The sequence below is a fragment of the Schistocerca americana genome, chromosome 4 (assembly GCF_021461395.2).
Source record: "Schistocerca americana isolate TAMUIC-IGC-003095 chromosome 4, iqSchAmer2.1, whole genome shotgun sequence".
NCBI classification, from domain to species: domain Eukaryota; kingdom Metazoa; phylum Arthropoda; class Insecta; order Orthoptera; family Acrididae; genus Schistocerca; species Schistocerca americana.
This window is the reverse complement of record NC_060122.1, coordinates 178,229,354-178,245,815: the sequence shown is the minus strand read 5'-3', so window position 1 is coordinate 178,245,815 and position 16,462 is coordinate 178,229,354.

Below are 16,462 nucleotides of genomic sequence, written 5' to 3'. Positions count from 1 at the left end.
ACTAAAAATAGTATTGATGTTACTTTTCACAGATGTGGGATCGTATCTAGCTTGAACGACAAATGCATCAAATACCTAAGAAATCGATCGTGAATTCACTTCCACTCCCTGACGCTCACAATAAATCACTAACGAAGTACTTATAGTATGAGGGTGTCAGCTCACAAGGTTATGCACATCTATGGAGCTAACACGTATCAGTGACAAAGAAGGAAAAGTTAGACGGCTATCAGGGAAGAGAGTGGGAAGGAAATGATGTGGAAACAAATGAGTACAGGAAGGCACACTTTGCACCCGCATCGTTTTCTTCTCAGTACTCAACGCTTTCGCTGGACCACATATGGCACCGAGAGACTGTATCGAGCGTGCGCGTTCCACGAACAAGCGCGTGAGAATCGCAGCCACCCCCTTAATTTAGTCGAAACTCAATAGCAGGCCGCTAGGGGAAGTTCCTCGTCGGTAGCTTCCAGTGAGAATTACGGCGTAGTTACGGCATCAGAAATCTCGGAGGGAGACGGGATCCCATCCAGAGCTTTGACAAGGAGTGGCTGCGAGTGGGGCTAAATTAGCTCGTGCGCTTGCCTGCTGCTCGCAGCACTGCCACGGCAATCAAATGCGCGGCTTTAATATCCTCGCAGCTATGAGACCCGGCTTGTCGCACTGCCGCTCTCTCGAATCTACTGCGCTTCTGTTTAGCATTTACGTATGCGTTATACTCTGCATATCACTCTAAGTGCATGGCGATGCTCCTTTTTTGTTGTAGTACATCTCCTTTGCAGTCTTTATGTTTTGCTCACAAATGGAGATTTTGAACAGTTATTGACGATACCGATAGCAGCTGTCACTACTCAATTGAGTGAAATATCCGCAGCCTACCATAACTGTCGCTAGCTAAATTTACTTTCGCGACTTACACCGAATTAATTGCCATGGGGATTTAAATATATTCCTAAGTCCGATATGAAAATCTGTTGCTGGATATTCACAAGCAAATTTTCTTGCGATGGTAGACGTTCATAACTTGTATAGTCAGGTTTTAATGATGTCTGTTGTAACGTTATGGAACCACGAGGCCTCTGACCATCTGAGCTCCTCTTCCTTTTACCACACTAGATGTCGTTTGTAGTTCAATCAGATATGGATCGCGAACGCTAGAGAAGCATTTCAACATAGACCATTCAAGTGTTCAATGCTCAAGTGCCATATAAACAAAAAGCAGTTCCCCAGGAATTTACAATAAACCGGCGATAGTCCTTTTTCCTTGAACACTGACTGCAAATCATGTCATTTTTATGAGATAGCGTAAGTAAAATTTGGGCAACCAAGAGAACTTACAATCTCAATTTATATGTTGTGGAGCAAGGCGACATTGAAGATTTCAACTTGAAATTTGTTTTGATTACAAGTGATGGAATTCGCTTTAGATAAAGTAACGGAAATGGGAACCTTCATATTTGGTGACAAAACACGGCGTAGCTGATAGTAAACTTTTTCTTCCATTGAGTATGATCCACAGTCTAAACTTATTTAGAAGACTGTAACCATTGACGAGAAGTAAGTTTAAAGATAATTTCAGGAAGCAGTACCAAAAGAACAATGAAAACTGTCACATCAACAGTAAACGCGAATCCCTGTCGTCAACTCAGAAATGACAATACATGACAGAAAACGAGTAATTGAAGGCCTGGCAACTACGCAGCATATAATTTTACAAAAAGGACTTTCATAAATCCAATACTAGCTATGAACTGGCGATTCATTCCTATGGTCTCCTTAGACATAATTCTGCCACCTTTCACATTTATTTTATTGCAATAATTACTGTCCATAATGGTGGCTACTTTTCCCTTCCACAGTTCAACTACATCTTTCTTATTAGAAATATTGTGGCGAAGTGTAAGCATCTATCGACTGGCTCTCGTACCTGCCAGATGTTGGCGTTTTCTTCCTCTCGCAACCTATTAATGTTCTAGAAATTCTTCCAATCCATATGTGCCATACAGCAGACCAATGCTTAACAGTATTGGTTAAAAACAGCCTTGGTTGCAATTTTATAATTTTTTATTTTTTCAACTACGCGTTTCGCCTTATTTAGGTTCAAATGGCTCTGAGCACTATGGGACTTAAGATCTATGGTCATCAGTCCCCTAGAACTTAGAACTACTTAAACCTAACTAACCTAAGGACATCACACAACACCCAGTCATCACGAGGCAGAGAAAATCCCTGACCCCGCCGGGAATCGGACCCGGGAACCCGGGCGTGGGAAGCGATCCTTATTTAGGCATCTTCAGGTTGATCTTAATTTGGCATTTCGAATTCATCAGTCCAACGTCACCTTCGTTAAACTCAGTAAAAACTTTACTCTGTTACTCACTCCCGTGAACGGGAACGCGTTATGCAGGTCTTGGAGTCACTCGCGCCCATCTACAAAAGTTCTTACTGAGTTTAACGAAGGCGATGTTGGCCTGATGTATTCGACGATGCCCTTTGGCTACACTGTCTAAAGGATCGTTTTAAGAAATACCAAATTAAGATCAACCTGAAGATGCCTAAATAAGGCGAAACGCGTAGTTGAAAAAAAAAAAAAAAAAAGCTAAAATTGCCACCAAAACTGTTTTTAACAAATAATGTTAATGTTCTAGGTCAGGTAACAACTTGCTGGGTGGGGGGGGAGGGGGGTTATATCTTCTCCCATCTACCTCGCTCCGCTACTTGTTGCGTGTCACTTCCCGCTGCACAGGTAGATACTGGTTCAGCGGACAAAAGCAACCTTTGAAGAAAATCGTCTGAATACCTATCAAGCAAAGGTCGGATAACTCAAGCTTGGAGGCAGCATCTGAAAATTCGTGAAAAAATCGGCCTTTCGGGCTATTAAATAACGTGCTTTAAAGTGATTGACGTTCAACTAACTAGGCTTTATTGCCTGCAGAACAAGTGGTAAGGGCCATGAAGTCTTCATTTATTGTCAGACTATTATTGGTGGAAGCTGATTACGGTTTTTGCAAGAAGTTTGTCACACGCAAGCGGTCAGAACTTCACCAGTCCGACCCGAATAGTTTGTCACGTCGTATACAGCCATTGACCTACAGCAGTTCGCAAGTTCCTACATCAAGTTCAAATGGCTCTGAGCTCTATGGGACTTAACATCTATGGTCATCAGTCCCCTAGAACTTAGAACCACTTAAACCTAACTAACCTAAGGACAGCACACAACACCCAGTCATCACGAGGCAGAGAAAATCCCTGACCCCCCCAGGAATCGAACCCGGGAACCCTACATCAAGTCGTCATGTGGAATTCTTAGAAAAAAGTGATCGCCATAATGTCTCCAGACGTTCAAGAAACACGTGACACAGAGTTTTAAGTATGACATATATAACTTCCAAACATCTTCTCTAAAATATTCAAAACTTGTATTCGATTTACAATCACGACAGAAGAACCGACAAAACGTAGAATTTTCCGCATCTTAACAAAAATTTGTGTAGAATGATTCCACTTTGACCTGTACAGTAAGATAGTTCCGGAGCAACTCCTAGACAGAAAACTGTAGCTCAAAGCACTCCTAGTAAGTGCGGCAATTGCTTAATCGCTATTGGCTCATTGTTTAGTCAGCCACTCAGAAAACCTCCAGCCCTCAAATACACGTCGTTATTTGTAACTCATCCAGTAGAACCATAGAAAGCGATTTCATCAACATTTCCTTTGGGCCTTGGTACTATGCAGTTGGCGATATTCGTGTCAGACGGTGGCCTGACACAACCTCAGAAAGCAATTTGTAAGAGCAATTCTACATTTACGATACCAAATTTTGTTTTAATAAATCAACGCATCCTAGAAATAAATTTCTAGTTGATTTAGCACCTAACATTTCTTCTGGCTGCCTTTATAAAAAAAGCATGCATGCTACGACACACGACACATACGTTACGTAATTCATGATCGCACAACACCTTTCCCATGTATACATTTCATATAGCTTTTAATAAAATATCCACAGTTTACCTATGTCCTCCCTACAATCTCTCAGTCTCTTCACAACACTCTCACAACAAAACATAGTTAAATAGTAATTTTTAAAATAGTTATTATTACGTCAGAAAGCTACTGTGTGCAAGGAAAGCAAATCCTAGAACAAAAACTTGTATGAACTGAATATTTTGACTTATCGTTCAAATGAGATTGTACATGAATACTTAACAAGCTTCAGCTCTGTTTCGTAGCACCAGAAAAGTTACTATGAGCTTTAGGTAGAGGTTTACACCTCGAAAAGTAATGAAGATACTGAACTGAGATTTTTGCGATATGGCCGTATCATTAACATAAATCTCTACATGGAACCGGTTGAGAACATTTGTGCCCCGGTGACGTGGCGCATAGTCATCCACAAGTATTCCATCGTTTTTAAGGAAGATGAAGTCTATGAATGGTTACAAATTTCCAAGTAGGCCAACATAACGACTACCAGTCAGCGATTGGTTGATTTGGGCCAGAGGAACCAGTCCATTCCGTGTAAACACAGCCCACACCGTTATGTAACCATCGTCAGCTTGCACAGTGCCTTCTTGATAGTTTGGGTGGATTGCTTCATGGGGTCTGAGCCGCAAGCGAACCCTACCAACAGCTCTTGCCAACTGAAATCTGAACTCATCTGACCAGGTTACGTTTATCCATTCGTCTAGGATCCAACCGGTATTAAAGCCATATTTTGATGCACTGGCCAACAGAAACGATTCGTCGTACGTCTCTCACTAATTTCTGTGGTTATTTGACGAAGTGTTACTTGTCTATTAGCACTGACAACGCTACGCAATCACCACTGCTCTCGGTCGATAAGTAACCGCCGTCGCTCACTGTGCTATCCATGATAAGAGATGATGTCTGAAATGTGATATTTTCGGCACATTGTCGGCACTTTGGATCTCACATTATTGAATCCCCTAACGGTTTCCGAAATGAAGTGTTCCATGCAACTGGCTCCAACCACCATTCCCTTTTCAAAGTCTGTTAAATCCTGTCGTGTGGCCATGACCAGGTCGGGAAACTTTTCTCAAGAATCACCTAGGTGCAAATGATAGTTCCGACAATGCACTGCCCTTTAATACTTTGTGTACGCGATACCACAGTCATCTGTAGAAGTGCATATCCTTATCCCATGACTGTTTAAGGCAATTAAAATTTAATGTTTGCTCAAAGGCACCTACAACCCTGTTAGTAATGATGCAAAAGCTTGGTCCACTACGACGTCGTGCACTGTCTTGGCGACGCTTTAAAGAGCTATGTGTCGACCTATGTGAAGAAAAACCAAAGCACAGAAGTACATGCGGGGTAGCAATGAGGGTTAATGATGTCATATTGGCACTTAATTGCTGTGCAGTGCTATCGTGGACGTGTCATACGTTGGGAAAATCGCCACACCCCTTTTACCCACATTTTACCCCTTCTTTCGAACGTGTCTGCGATGGGGTCAGAAAACGACACCTACAATTTGCGTCACATAGCTTTCTGGTGGATAACCGGAATAAACATTTCAGACTCACAGCCGCTCAGAATCGTAACACAAAAGACATCGGGAGATGGCTTAAATTGCGTGAATGAAACCACCCTTTTACTAGGGACGATGACTCTCACACATTTTATAGATGAAAACTACAGTTTGCAGTGTAATTTGCAAATCTATTTTTGACACAGATGTGTTGCCCTGCACTGAGATGTTTGTATCTCGATATCAAGATTAGTTTTATACATTTTTCAGAAACCAATCAAACACTTACAAACACGAGTTCCAACAAATATAAAGTTTAGCAATAAATTTTCGATCTACTCGTGTTTTCTCCGTTCATCAACCACTTTTTATATATATCCACAACAGCAACACGCGAAGAACCGCCATTTTCGAGATGCTCGCTCTCAGGCAATGGGCCATAACTATCTCACCATTTTTAAATCACAATATCTTAATCCTCAGAGTTGGTCCGTAACGTCGATAGATTGATTGCCCATTAACTCCGCTTTTTTACAGGGTGTTAGAGGTGTAAGTGCAGGCTTTTCTGTTGATGACTGAGGACAATGTGAAAAATGGCTGTCCTATTTGCAATTATAATTGTACGTCATGGGCCACAAATATGAGTGACTTTGTTACTTTGATAAATGTTCTAAAGCTTAAGCTGTAATCCTTCACTGTTACCTGCGAGCTGTGTTGATCTTCCCGAGTCTTCATCGTTGCTAATTTCAAAGTAGCCCGCGCCCAAACGTAGCGGCTGTCTGCGTCTTTGTGAGTGATTCTTATCATATGCCGCACCTTTCGATTTTCGTGTGCTATCATTCTGATTTGCAAAAACGATCGAGATTTGGACACAGAAAAAATGGTTCAAATGGCTCTGAGCACTATGGGACTCAACTGCTGAGGTCATTAGTCCCCTAGAACTTAGAACTAGTTAAACCTAACTAACCTAAGGACATCACAAACATCCATGCCCGAGGCAGGATTCGAACCTGCGACTGTAGCGGTCTTGCGGTTCCAGACTGCAGCGCCTTTAACCGCACGGCCACTTCGGCCGGCTTAGACACAGACATAGACCTTGAGTTTCTAGTGAAGAACAACTGACAGAAATTCAAGAAGATAAAAGAAATGGACACTGATTAAACGGAGAAACTGGGGACAAATAATTCAGGACAAAATGAAGTGAAACGTACTTAGTCCGAGGGAGCTGCGAAAGACATAAATATAACATTTCAGCTTAGTTCAGCAGAAAATAAATGGAAACTGAGAAAAAGGAAATAATTATGATTAAGTGAGCAACTAACACCGTATATACCACAAAAATGGAGCCTAAAAATCAACGGATGACTCCGGGAACATTACATTCACGTTCATTACGTATTACATTAGTGTTGTATCCAAATAAGCTAAATAGAAAGATGTAAAGCTGTTGACCCCCCCCCCCCCCCCCCCATGAACCCCATGGACCTTGCCGTTGGTTGGGCGGCTTGCGTGCCTCAACGATGCAGATACCGTACCGTAGGTGCAACCACAACGGAGGGGTATCTGTTGAGAGGCAAGACAAATGTGTGGTTCCTGAAGAGGGGCAGCAGCCATTTCAGTAGTTTCAGGGGTAACAGTCTGGATGGTTGACTGATCTAGCCTTGTAACACTAACCAAAATGGGCTTCCTGTTCTGGTACTGTGAACGCCTGAAAGCAAGGGAAACTACAGCCGTAATTTTTCCCGAGGGCATGCAGCTTTACTGTATGATTAAATGATGATGGCGTCTTCTTGCCTAAAATATTCCGGAGGTAAAATAGTACCCCATTCGGATCTCCGGGCGGGGACTACTCAAGAGGACGGTGTTATCAGGAGAAAGAAAACTGGGGTTCTACGGATCGGAGCGTGGAGTGTCAGATCCCTTAACTGGGCAGGTAGGTTAGAAAATATAAAAAGGGAAATGGATAGGTTAAAAAATGGTTCAAATGGCTCTGAGCACTATGGGACTTAACATCTGTGGTCATCAGTCCCCTAGAACTTAGAACTACTTAAACCTAACTAACCTAAGGACACCACACACATCCATGCCTGAGGCAGGATTCGAACCTGCGACCGTAGTGGTCCCGCGGTTCCAGACTGAAGCGCCTAGAACCGCTCGACCACTACGACCGGCGATAGGTTAAAGTTAAATATAGTGGGAATTGGTGAAGTTCGGTGGCAGGAGGAACAAACTTTTGATCAGGTGAATTCAAAATCAAATAGGGGTGATGCAGGAGTAGGTTTAATAATGAATAAAAAAATAGGAGTACGGGTGATCTACTACAAACAGCATAGTGAACACATTATTGTGGCCAAGATAGACACGAAGCCCATGCTTACTACAGTAGTACAAGCTTATATGACAACTAGCTCTGCAGATGACGAAGAAATTGATGAAATGTATGAAGAGATACAAGGATTTATTCTGGTAGTGAAGGGAGACGAAAATTTAATAGTCATGGGTGACGAATTCAAGAGTAGGAAAAGGGAGAGAAGGAAACATAGTAGGTGAATATGGATTGGGGCTAAGAAATGAAAGAGGAAGCCGTCTGGTGGAATTTTGCCAAAGCATAACTTAATCATAGCTAACTCTTGGTTTAAGAATCATGAAAGAAGGTTGTACACGTGGAAGAACCCTGGAGACACTAAACGGTATCAGACAGGTTATATAATGGTAAGACAGAGATTTGGGAACCAGGTTTTAAATTGTAAAACATTTCAGGGGCAGATGTGGACTCTGACCACAAACTATTGGTTATGAACTGTAAATTAAAACTGAAGAAACTGCAAAGAAGTGGAAATTTAAGGAGACGGGACTTGGATAAACTGAATAAACCAGAGGTTGTACAGAGTTTCAGGGAGAGCACAAGGGAACAATTGACAGGAATAGTGGAAAGAAATACAATAGAAGAAGAATGGGTAGCTTTGAGGGATGAAATAGTGAAGGCAGCTGAGGATCAAATAGGTAAAAGGACGAGGGCTAGTAGAAACCGTTGGGTAACAGAACAAATACTGAATTTAATTGATGAAAGGAGAAAATATAAAAATGCGGAAAATGGAGCAGGCAAAAAGGAATACAAACATCTCAAAAATGATATCGACAAGAAGTGAAAAATGGCTAAGCCGGGATGACTAGAGGACAAAGGTAAGGATGTAGAGACTTATCTCACTAAGGGTAAGATAGATACTGCCTACAGGAAAATTAAAGAGACCATTGGGGAAAGGAGAACCACTTGTATGAATATCAAGAGCTGTGATGGAAACCCAGTTCTAAGCAAAGAAGGGAAAGCAGAAATGTGGAAGGAGTATATAGAGGGTTTATACAAGGGCGATGTATTTGAGGACTATGTTATGGTAATGGAAGAGGATGTAGATGAAGATGATATGGGAGATATGACATTGGGTGAAAAGTTTGACAGAGCGCTGAAAGACCTGAGTCGAAAAAAGGCCCCCGGAGTAGACAACATTCCATTAGAACTGCTGACAGCCTTGGGAGATCCAGTCCTGACAAAACTCTACCACCTGGTGAGCAAGGTGTATGAGACAGGCGAAATACCCTCAGACTTCAAGAAGAATATAATAATTCCAATCCCAAAGCAAGCAGATGTTGACCAAACTATCAGATTATTAAGTCACAGCTGCAAAATACTAACGCGAATTCTTTACAGACGAATGGAAAAACTGGTAGAAGCCGACCTCGGGGAAGATCAGTTTGGACTACGTAGAAATGTTGGGACACATGAGGCAATACTGACCCTACGACTTATCTTAGAAGAAAGATTAAGGAAAGGCAAACCTACGTTTCTAGCATTTCTAGACTTAGAGAAAGCTTTTGACAATGTTGATTGAAATACTCTCTTTCAAATTCTGAAGGCGGCAGGGGTGAAATACAGAGAGCGAAAGGCTATTTACAATTTGTACAGAAATCAGATGCAGTTATAAGAGTCGAGGGGTATGAGAGGGAAGCAGTGGTTGGGAAGGGAATGAGACAGGGTTATAGCCTATCCCCGATGTTATTCAATCTGTGTATTGAGGAAGCAATAAAGGAAACAAAAGAAAAGTTCGGAGTAGGTATTATAATCTATGGAGAAGAAATAAAAACTTTGAGGTTCACAGATGACATTGTAATTCTGTCAGAGACAGAAAAGGACTTGGAAGAGCAGTTGAACGGAATGCACAGTGTCCTGAAAGGAAGGTATAAGATGAACATCAACAAAAGCAAAACGAGGATAATGGAATGTAGTCAAATTAAGTCGGGTGATGCTGAGGGAATTAGATTAGGAAATGAGACACTTAAAGTAGTAAAGGCGTTTTGTTATTTAGGGAGTAAAATAACCGATGATGGTAGAAGTAGAGAGGATATAAAATATAGACTGGCAATGGCAAGGAAAGCGTTTCTCAAGAAGAGAAATTTGTTAACATCGAGTATAGATATAAGTGTCAGGAAGTTGTTTCTGAAAGTATTTGTATGGAGTGGAGCCATGTATGGAAGTGAAACGTGGACGATAAATAGCTTAGAAGAGAAGAGAATAGAAGCTTTGGAATTGTGGTGCTACAGAAGAATGCTAAGATTAGATGGGTAGATCACTTAACTAATGAGGAGGTATTGAATAGAATTGGGGAGAAGAGGAACTTGTGGCATAACTCGGCTAGAAGAAGGGATCGGTTGGTAGGACATCTTTTGAGACATCGAGGGATCACCAATTTAGTATTGGAGGGCAGCGTGGAGGGTGCAAATCGTAGAGAGAAACCAAGATATGAATACACTAAACAGATTGAGAAGGATGTAGGCTGCAGTCGGTACTGGGAGATGAAGAAGCTTGCACAGGATAGAGTAGCATGGAGAGCTGCATCAAACCAGTCTCAGGACTGAAGACCACAACAACAACAACAACAAAGCTGTTGAAAAGGATATCGTTAAAGGAAACAACTAAACAAGAGGATAATACATAAATGAAGAGGAATGAAATGTTCAGTGTTAACTTACGAGGAGCAAATGGAAAGTATTTATAAAATGCAAGAGAAGGAGCAGGAGTACATCGGAGGGCAACACGATGGTGTGGAGCACACTGTGTCTTAAAAATGTGATGAAGTCTTACGTGATTCAGAAGAAATGTGCGCAGTTCAAAAGAGTAGATCATTATTAGATCAAGAAACAGTATTAATTGATAATACTCTTTCAATTTCCTAGAATACCGGCTGAGACGTATAATCAGTATGTACAAAAATAATGGACATGTAATGAAGGTGGAAAAATCAGGGACGTCAAGCTAATGTCATTACGTGTGCAAGAAAGGGCTAAAACGTATCCCCATTGTCGTTCAGCTTTCGTTTCTGAGACACAAGGAAGGGAAACGGGAACGGGTATAAAGGAGGAAAGAGAATGGATAACAATGGCAACATTCACAACCAACATTAACGTTGTGGCTGCATGTAAGGGAGATATTGAAGACATATTTAAAGAAATAAATCGCAAAACTTTCAGAGAACGTGCCTCAAGGGCATCAAATTTGAGGCATATATGAGAAGGAGTTGGTTCAAATGGCTCTAAGCACTATGGGAGTGAACATCTGAGGTCATCAGTCACCTAGACCTAGAACTAGATACATCTAACTGACATAAGGACCTCACACACATCGTTTCCCGAGACATATTCGAACCGGCGACCGTAGCAGCAGCGCGGTTCTGGACTGGACACCTATAACCGCTCTGCCACATCGGCGGGCTGAGAAAGAGTACTTCAAAAGAAAATAATAACTTCCTCAACATCAAAATTGGTGGAGGCACGGTACTGGTAGGTTCCACCCATTGTAACGTACCACACAGTAATTGAATCTAAGAGGCCATGTTTACAAAACTGGAAGTTTCAAACCGTTAGTTTGGATGTGAAGGGGAATAGCCTACAGAGGTAGCTTTCTGACATAGTCTACAGTTCTCAGGGTGGAAGAAGGAGAAAACAAATTGCACATAATTTGGCTCAGATGCCGAGACTCAATAGTTTACGAGAAAATGACGGCTACAGTTTCAGCGGCATTTGATCTGTCCACTCGCGCAACACGGAAGCAACTGAGGCAGTGTCGCAGTGACTATGAGCAGAGTCTGGAATTTTGGCGCCCTATAGTCAAATCCAGTCTCAAGACTTTATTTCTCTTTTTGTAAAGAAAGTATGTGACGTCATTATTTTTTATGATATCATGAAGTTCAATGGAGTTCTTGACAAAAGGAATAAGTATATCAAATCTTATTCAAAATATATGTATCATCACAAACCTTATGTAACCTTACACAATGATCGCCAGAACATTATGACCACCGACCTACCGTCTATATAAACCCGTCCAGGCGATAAAAGAGTCTCCTGGCCAGGAACGACTGCTAGTCAGACACTTGTACGGTGCATGTAGTATCAGGCTGCCCGCGTGTAGCATGGGGGAGGACTGATTTTGATGTTCCGCTGGCTCGCCACGAGCGCTGCCAAAACTGCACGATTTATCGGGTATTCGAGCAGTAATGTGGCTAGTGCCTTCAACACGCAGCGAAACCAGGGTGAAACTACATCCAGACATCGTAGAATTGGGTTGCCAGTCCTCAATTCAGACCACTAACGTCGTAGGCTGAGCAACTGGTGAAACAGGACTGGCAGCGAGCTGTCGCGCAGCTAACATCAGACTTTAATGCTGGATGGAACACAAGTTTCTCTTGAACACATAATATACCGAACACATCTAACGACAGGCTTCCGCAGTCGACGACCCATGCCTTTTGCAATATTATCACCACGTCATCTGACACTACGACTGGAATGGACACGTGACCATCGGTACTGTACGTTTGCGCAGTAACAGAGCGTTGCATGGGCTAATAGATCCCAGAGGAACATTCCTTGACACTTGCACTGCAGCACAGAGACAGGATGGTGGCTGCCCCATTATGCTCTGGGGAACGTTCACTGAGGCACCCATGAGTTCGATAGAACTCGTGCAAGACATCATAACGGACAAGGAAAATCGTACACAGGTTGCATTCCACGTACACCCACTCATGACAATCATTTATCCCGATGGCATTTTCCAGCAAGATAATGTGTTATTTCGCAAGGCCAGGAGTGTGATGGAGTGGTTCGAGGAATACAGTGGCGTGTTCCAATCAATGTGCTGGCTTCGCAATTCGCCAGATCTGAACTCTATCAAACACACCTGGGATGTGATTGAACGCGTCGTCGGAGCTCACAGCTCACCGCCCCCTTCCCCGGAATTTACGGGAGTAACTTGACTTGTATGTGCAGAAGCGGTCCCCACTCCCTCCAGTGACCTCCCAAGGCCTCATTACTCCCAGGTAACCATGGTTCGACTCTGGTAGCTGTACCGAAGGTGGATATAACGGCAATTAGTTAGGTGGTCATAATGAGCGGCTGTCTCTTACATTCAAACACATACAACTTTATTTAGTTGCCCAAACATTACAGCGCAAATTTCCGAGCTTAACTATCTACTCAATATGTCACACAGTCTTACGGCTTAAGGGCACAACCGCTTTGATTTTTAAAACAGGTGAAGGCCCATGATTCAAAACACAACTACAATAAATTTTAATAAGGCATGAAGCCCAAGGCTTTATCCTTAATTAATTATTTTTTTAAATGAGGCTGAAGGCCCAAAAAATCTAGATTTAACAAGTAAGGAATCTAAATTTTAAGACGGCTGAAGGCCCAGAGTGAAAAACAAAACTGTGATAAATTTTAAAAGGCCAAAGACCCAAAGCTTTATCCAGAAAAAAAGTATTTTAAATAGGGCTGAAGGCCCAAACAATTTAAGAATTAACAAGTAAGGAATTTTAATTTTGAAACGGCTGAAGGCCCAGAATGGCTTCGGTAATTAAATCACCACTCAAATTTGACGTACTGGGTCGGTGAGCCACGAACCTCGTAGTAGCCGGAACAGTTCCCACACACTCCGACACTGCGTAGAGACAGCCAGTGGGCCTGGCCCATAGCGCCACGCGGAGATTAGCTGGCTGATCTACCACAGCCGACCGACTGCCGCACACCTTCTAGCCGGAAACTATGATCACCAGACCAAAGATAGTACAAGGTACGAATATCGATACACACCACTGCTGCCACACGTAGAAAGAGGAAGAACCACGGCACAACCGCAATAACCGCGGCAAACCAAACACGCAGTAACAGTCAAGGTTTAAACCAACGCATAAGTCGTGGTCAGCAGGCTCAGTCATGTACGTACTTGTGTGGAGTGCTATAAACTTGTTCTTTTAAGTGTCTCAAGAATGGAAAAAGGAGTGGATTAAGGATCGGGTCTGGAACTTCCATTTCCCTGGAAACGCTTCATTTAAATGGTTATATACATTCATCCCGACGTGTGACAGTGTACCATCATGCTGAAGCCATAGCTGTCACCGAATACCAGGTGGCACGTTTTCTAAAGCGTCAGGCAAAGTATTACAAAGATACTTTAGATACATTGGCCAATTCAGATGTACGGCACAGGTATGAGTCTGAAAGTACTCCTTCCACTATTCCAGGCCACAGGTTTAAGCAAAAGCATTCCTCAGAGCCATGGTTCACGGGTGAAATGTGGGTTGTGTTGTGAGGAATAATGACTGTTGCGGAGGCTGGAAATGTCTTCAAGAGTGAAGCTAGATACGTCAGATAGTGTCACGTTATTTACAAAAGGTTCGTTATTTTCCACTTCGTGCAAAAGCCATTTACAAAATTGTACTCGTCGAATGTGGTCTTCCGGCCGCTAGTATTGTGTTAACATGTAACGATGTGGTTGCAGCTCTTCATAGTGGAACACTTCAACAACCCGACTTTGAGATATCTGGAACAGCCGTACAATATCACGGATGCTTCGCCGAGGTGATTACTCAGCGGTCTATATGCTTTGAGAACAACCCCATCACTGGAATGTTCACAATTACACACTCTCTGCCCTATCTTAGTATTTATAGCGAATCCTACTCCCGTTATACCATCGTCTGGTGCTGTTGCGATTACCCTACACCCATCTGACCAGAAATCCTTGCCTTCTTTTCATTTCACTTGACTGACCTACACTATATCTAGAGTGAAGCTTTGCATTTCCATTTTCATATTTTCTAGCTTCCCAACCACGATCAAGCTTCTGACATTCGATGTGTGAACTCGTAGAACCTAACCATTTCGTTGGTTATTGAATCTTTTTCTCCTGGTCACCTTCTCCTTCGCTGTCCCCTCCCGGAGATACTAACGGGAACTATTCCGGATTCTTTATCATATCTAGATTTTTTTTAAATAACTGTGTAACTACCGGTAACACCAAGGGGCTGTGCCAGACCGCGAAGAGTTTAAGGTTATTAATAATCGTATTTGTAAGATCGATAATATGCAACCAGAAGAGCAAGGGTCCCAATGAATTTAAATGGGGTACATCTGAAGATAATTCTACGTCTGTTTAGAACTCTCCTTGTTGCGTCCTCCATATCAGGAAGTATATTGCTGAACAGTGAATGGTGTGAGTATCAAGGCGGCATCAGGAACTATGCTAAATATGGCTACGGTTTTTATTGTCGGGGTATTTTAAGCTTTTAGTATTGAACTAAGAAACTGGAAGAAAAGTGTGAAGCACCTGAGGAGGTTTATACAGTTCAGAGACATCCTTCGGCGAGTATTGGCTAGAGAGTGAGGAAGCGAGATTTTTCCGCCGGCCTGTGGTGGTCGGGCGAGGCCAATGGCTCGCGGGGGACGCCAGCATTACGCGGCACTTCCCGGCCGGATCGGGCGGAGGCGCGCCGGGGGCGGCGGGGGACGGCGGCAGCGGCGGGGCAGAGCTCCCCAGGCACCGATAGTGCGCGGCGCGCATTACCGCATCATCTATTCATGTTACCGGCCCGCCGGCCGCGGTTTTTGTCTCGGCCGGTCGCCGTGTGCAGTGCCGCCACTCTGTCTCGCAGGGTTCGGCAGTGGAAGCAGCCGCTGTGCCACTAGCTCACTGTGCCCGGCCGCTTACCTTTTCCACCAAGGAGTCTACTACAACGGAAATTAAGTCACTGATAGACACCTTCGCAGTAGATTATGTGTGCACTTCTACCAACGTTTTGAGGAAAATGGCAACTGCACGGGAACAACATAAAACATATCCGCAGTTGCGAATACAAACAACCGTCAGTTGTGTATGGGAATGACGACATCGAAAATCTATGCTGGACATGGACTCGAACCCGGATTTCCCGCTTTAGGCAAGCGATCGCTACAATTGTCCTTTTTTTTCTTTGATCTCAATTTCTTATTGATCGTTCGTTCTATGTGTTCGGGGCGTACGTCCCATGACACTTGTTTAAGTTCATCATCGTTCCATTGACTTTTTTTTTTTTATCACAGTGAGCGGCTAACCCTCTGACGGAATACGCTGAGCGGCCGTGCCAGCATTTTTGGCAATCTGTGCACAACTCACGGTAGACCGGAACTTCCATATTCCATCGTTGATGCGCAATGGTTAGCATGCTGGACTTGCATTCGGGAGGACGACGGTTCAATCCCGCGTCCGCCCATCCTGATTTAGGTTTTCCGTGATTTCCCTAAATCGCTCAAGGCAAATGCCGGGATGGTTCGTTTGAAAGGGCACGGCTGATTTCCTTCCCCGTCCTTCCCTAATCCGATGAGACCGACGACCTCGCAGTTTGGTCTCTTCCCCCAAACAACCCAACCCTCATCCTTGATGTGTCACAGCCTGCACTCGTACACTTACTTTAATTCCTCTGCGGAGGGGTCGTGGGACACTTTTAATTGAAAGTCACTGCCTGGTAACGGCGGATAAATGCAATATTGCATCGCCTGCGTTACCAAGAAGTACCATAAAATGTTCCTTATGACTAGAATGTCGGGCAGCGAATTTCGATTAAAATAAAATATTCACTTCCCCCAATCCCCCCTCCCCCC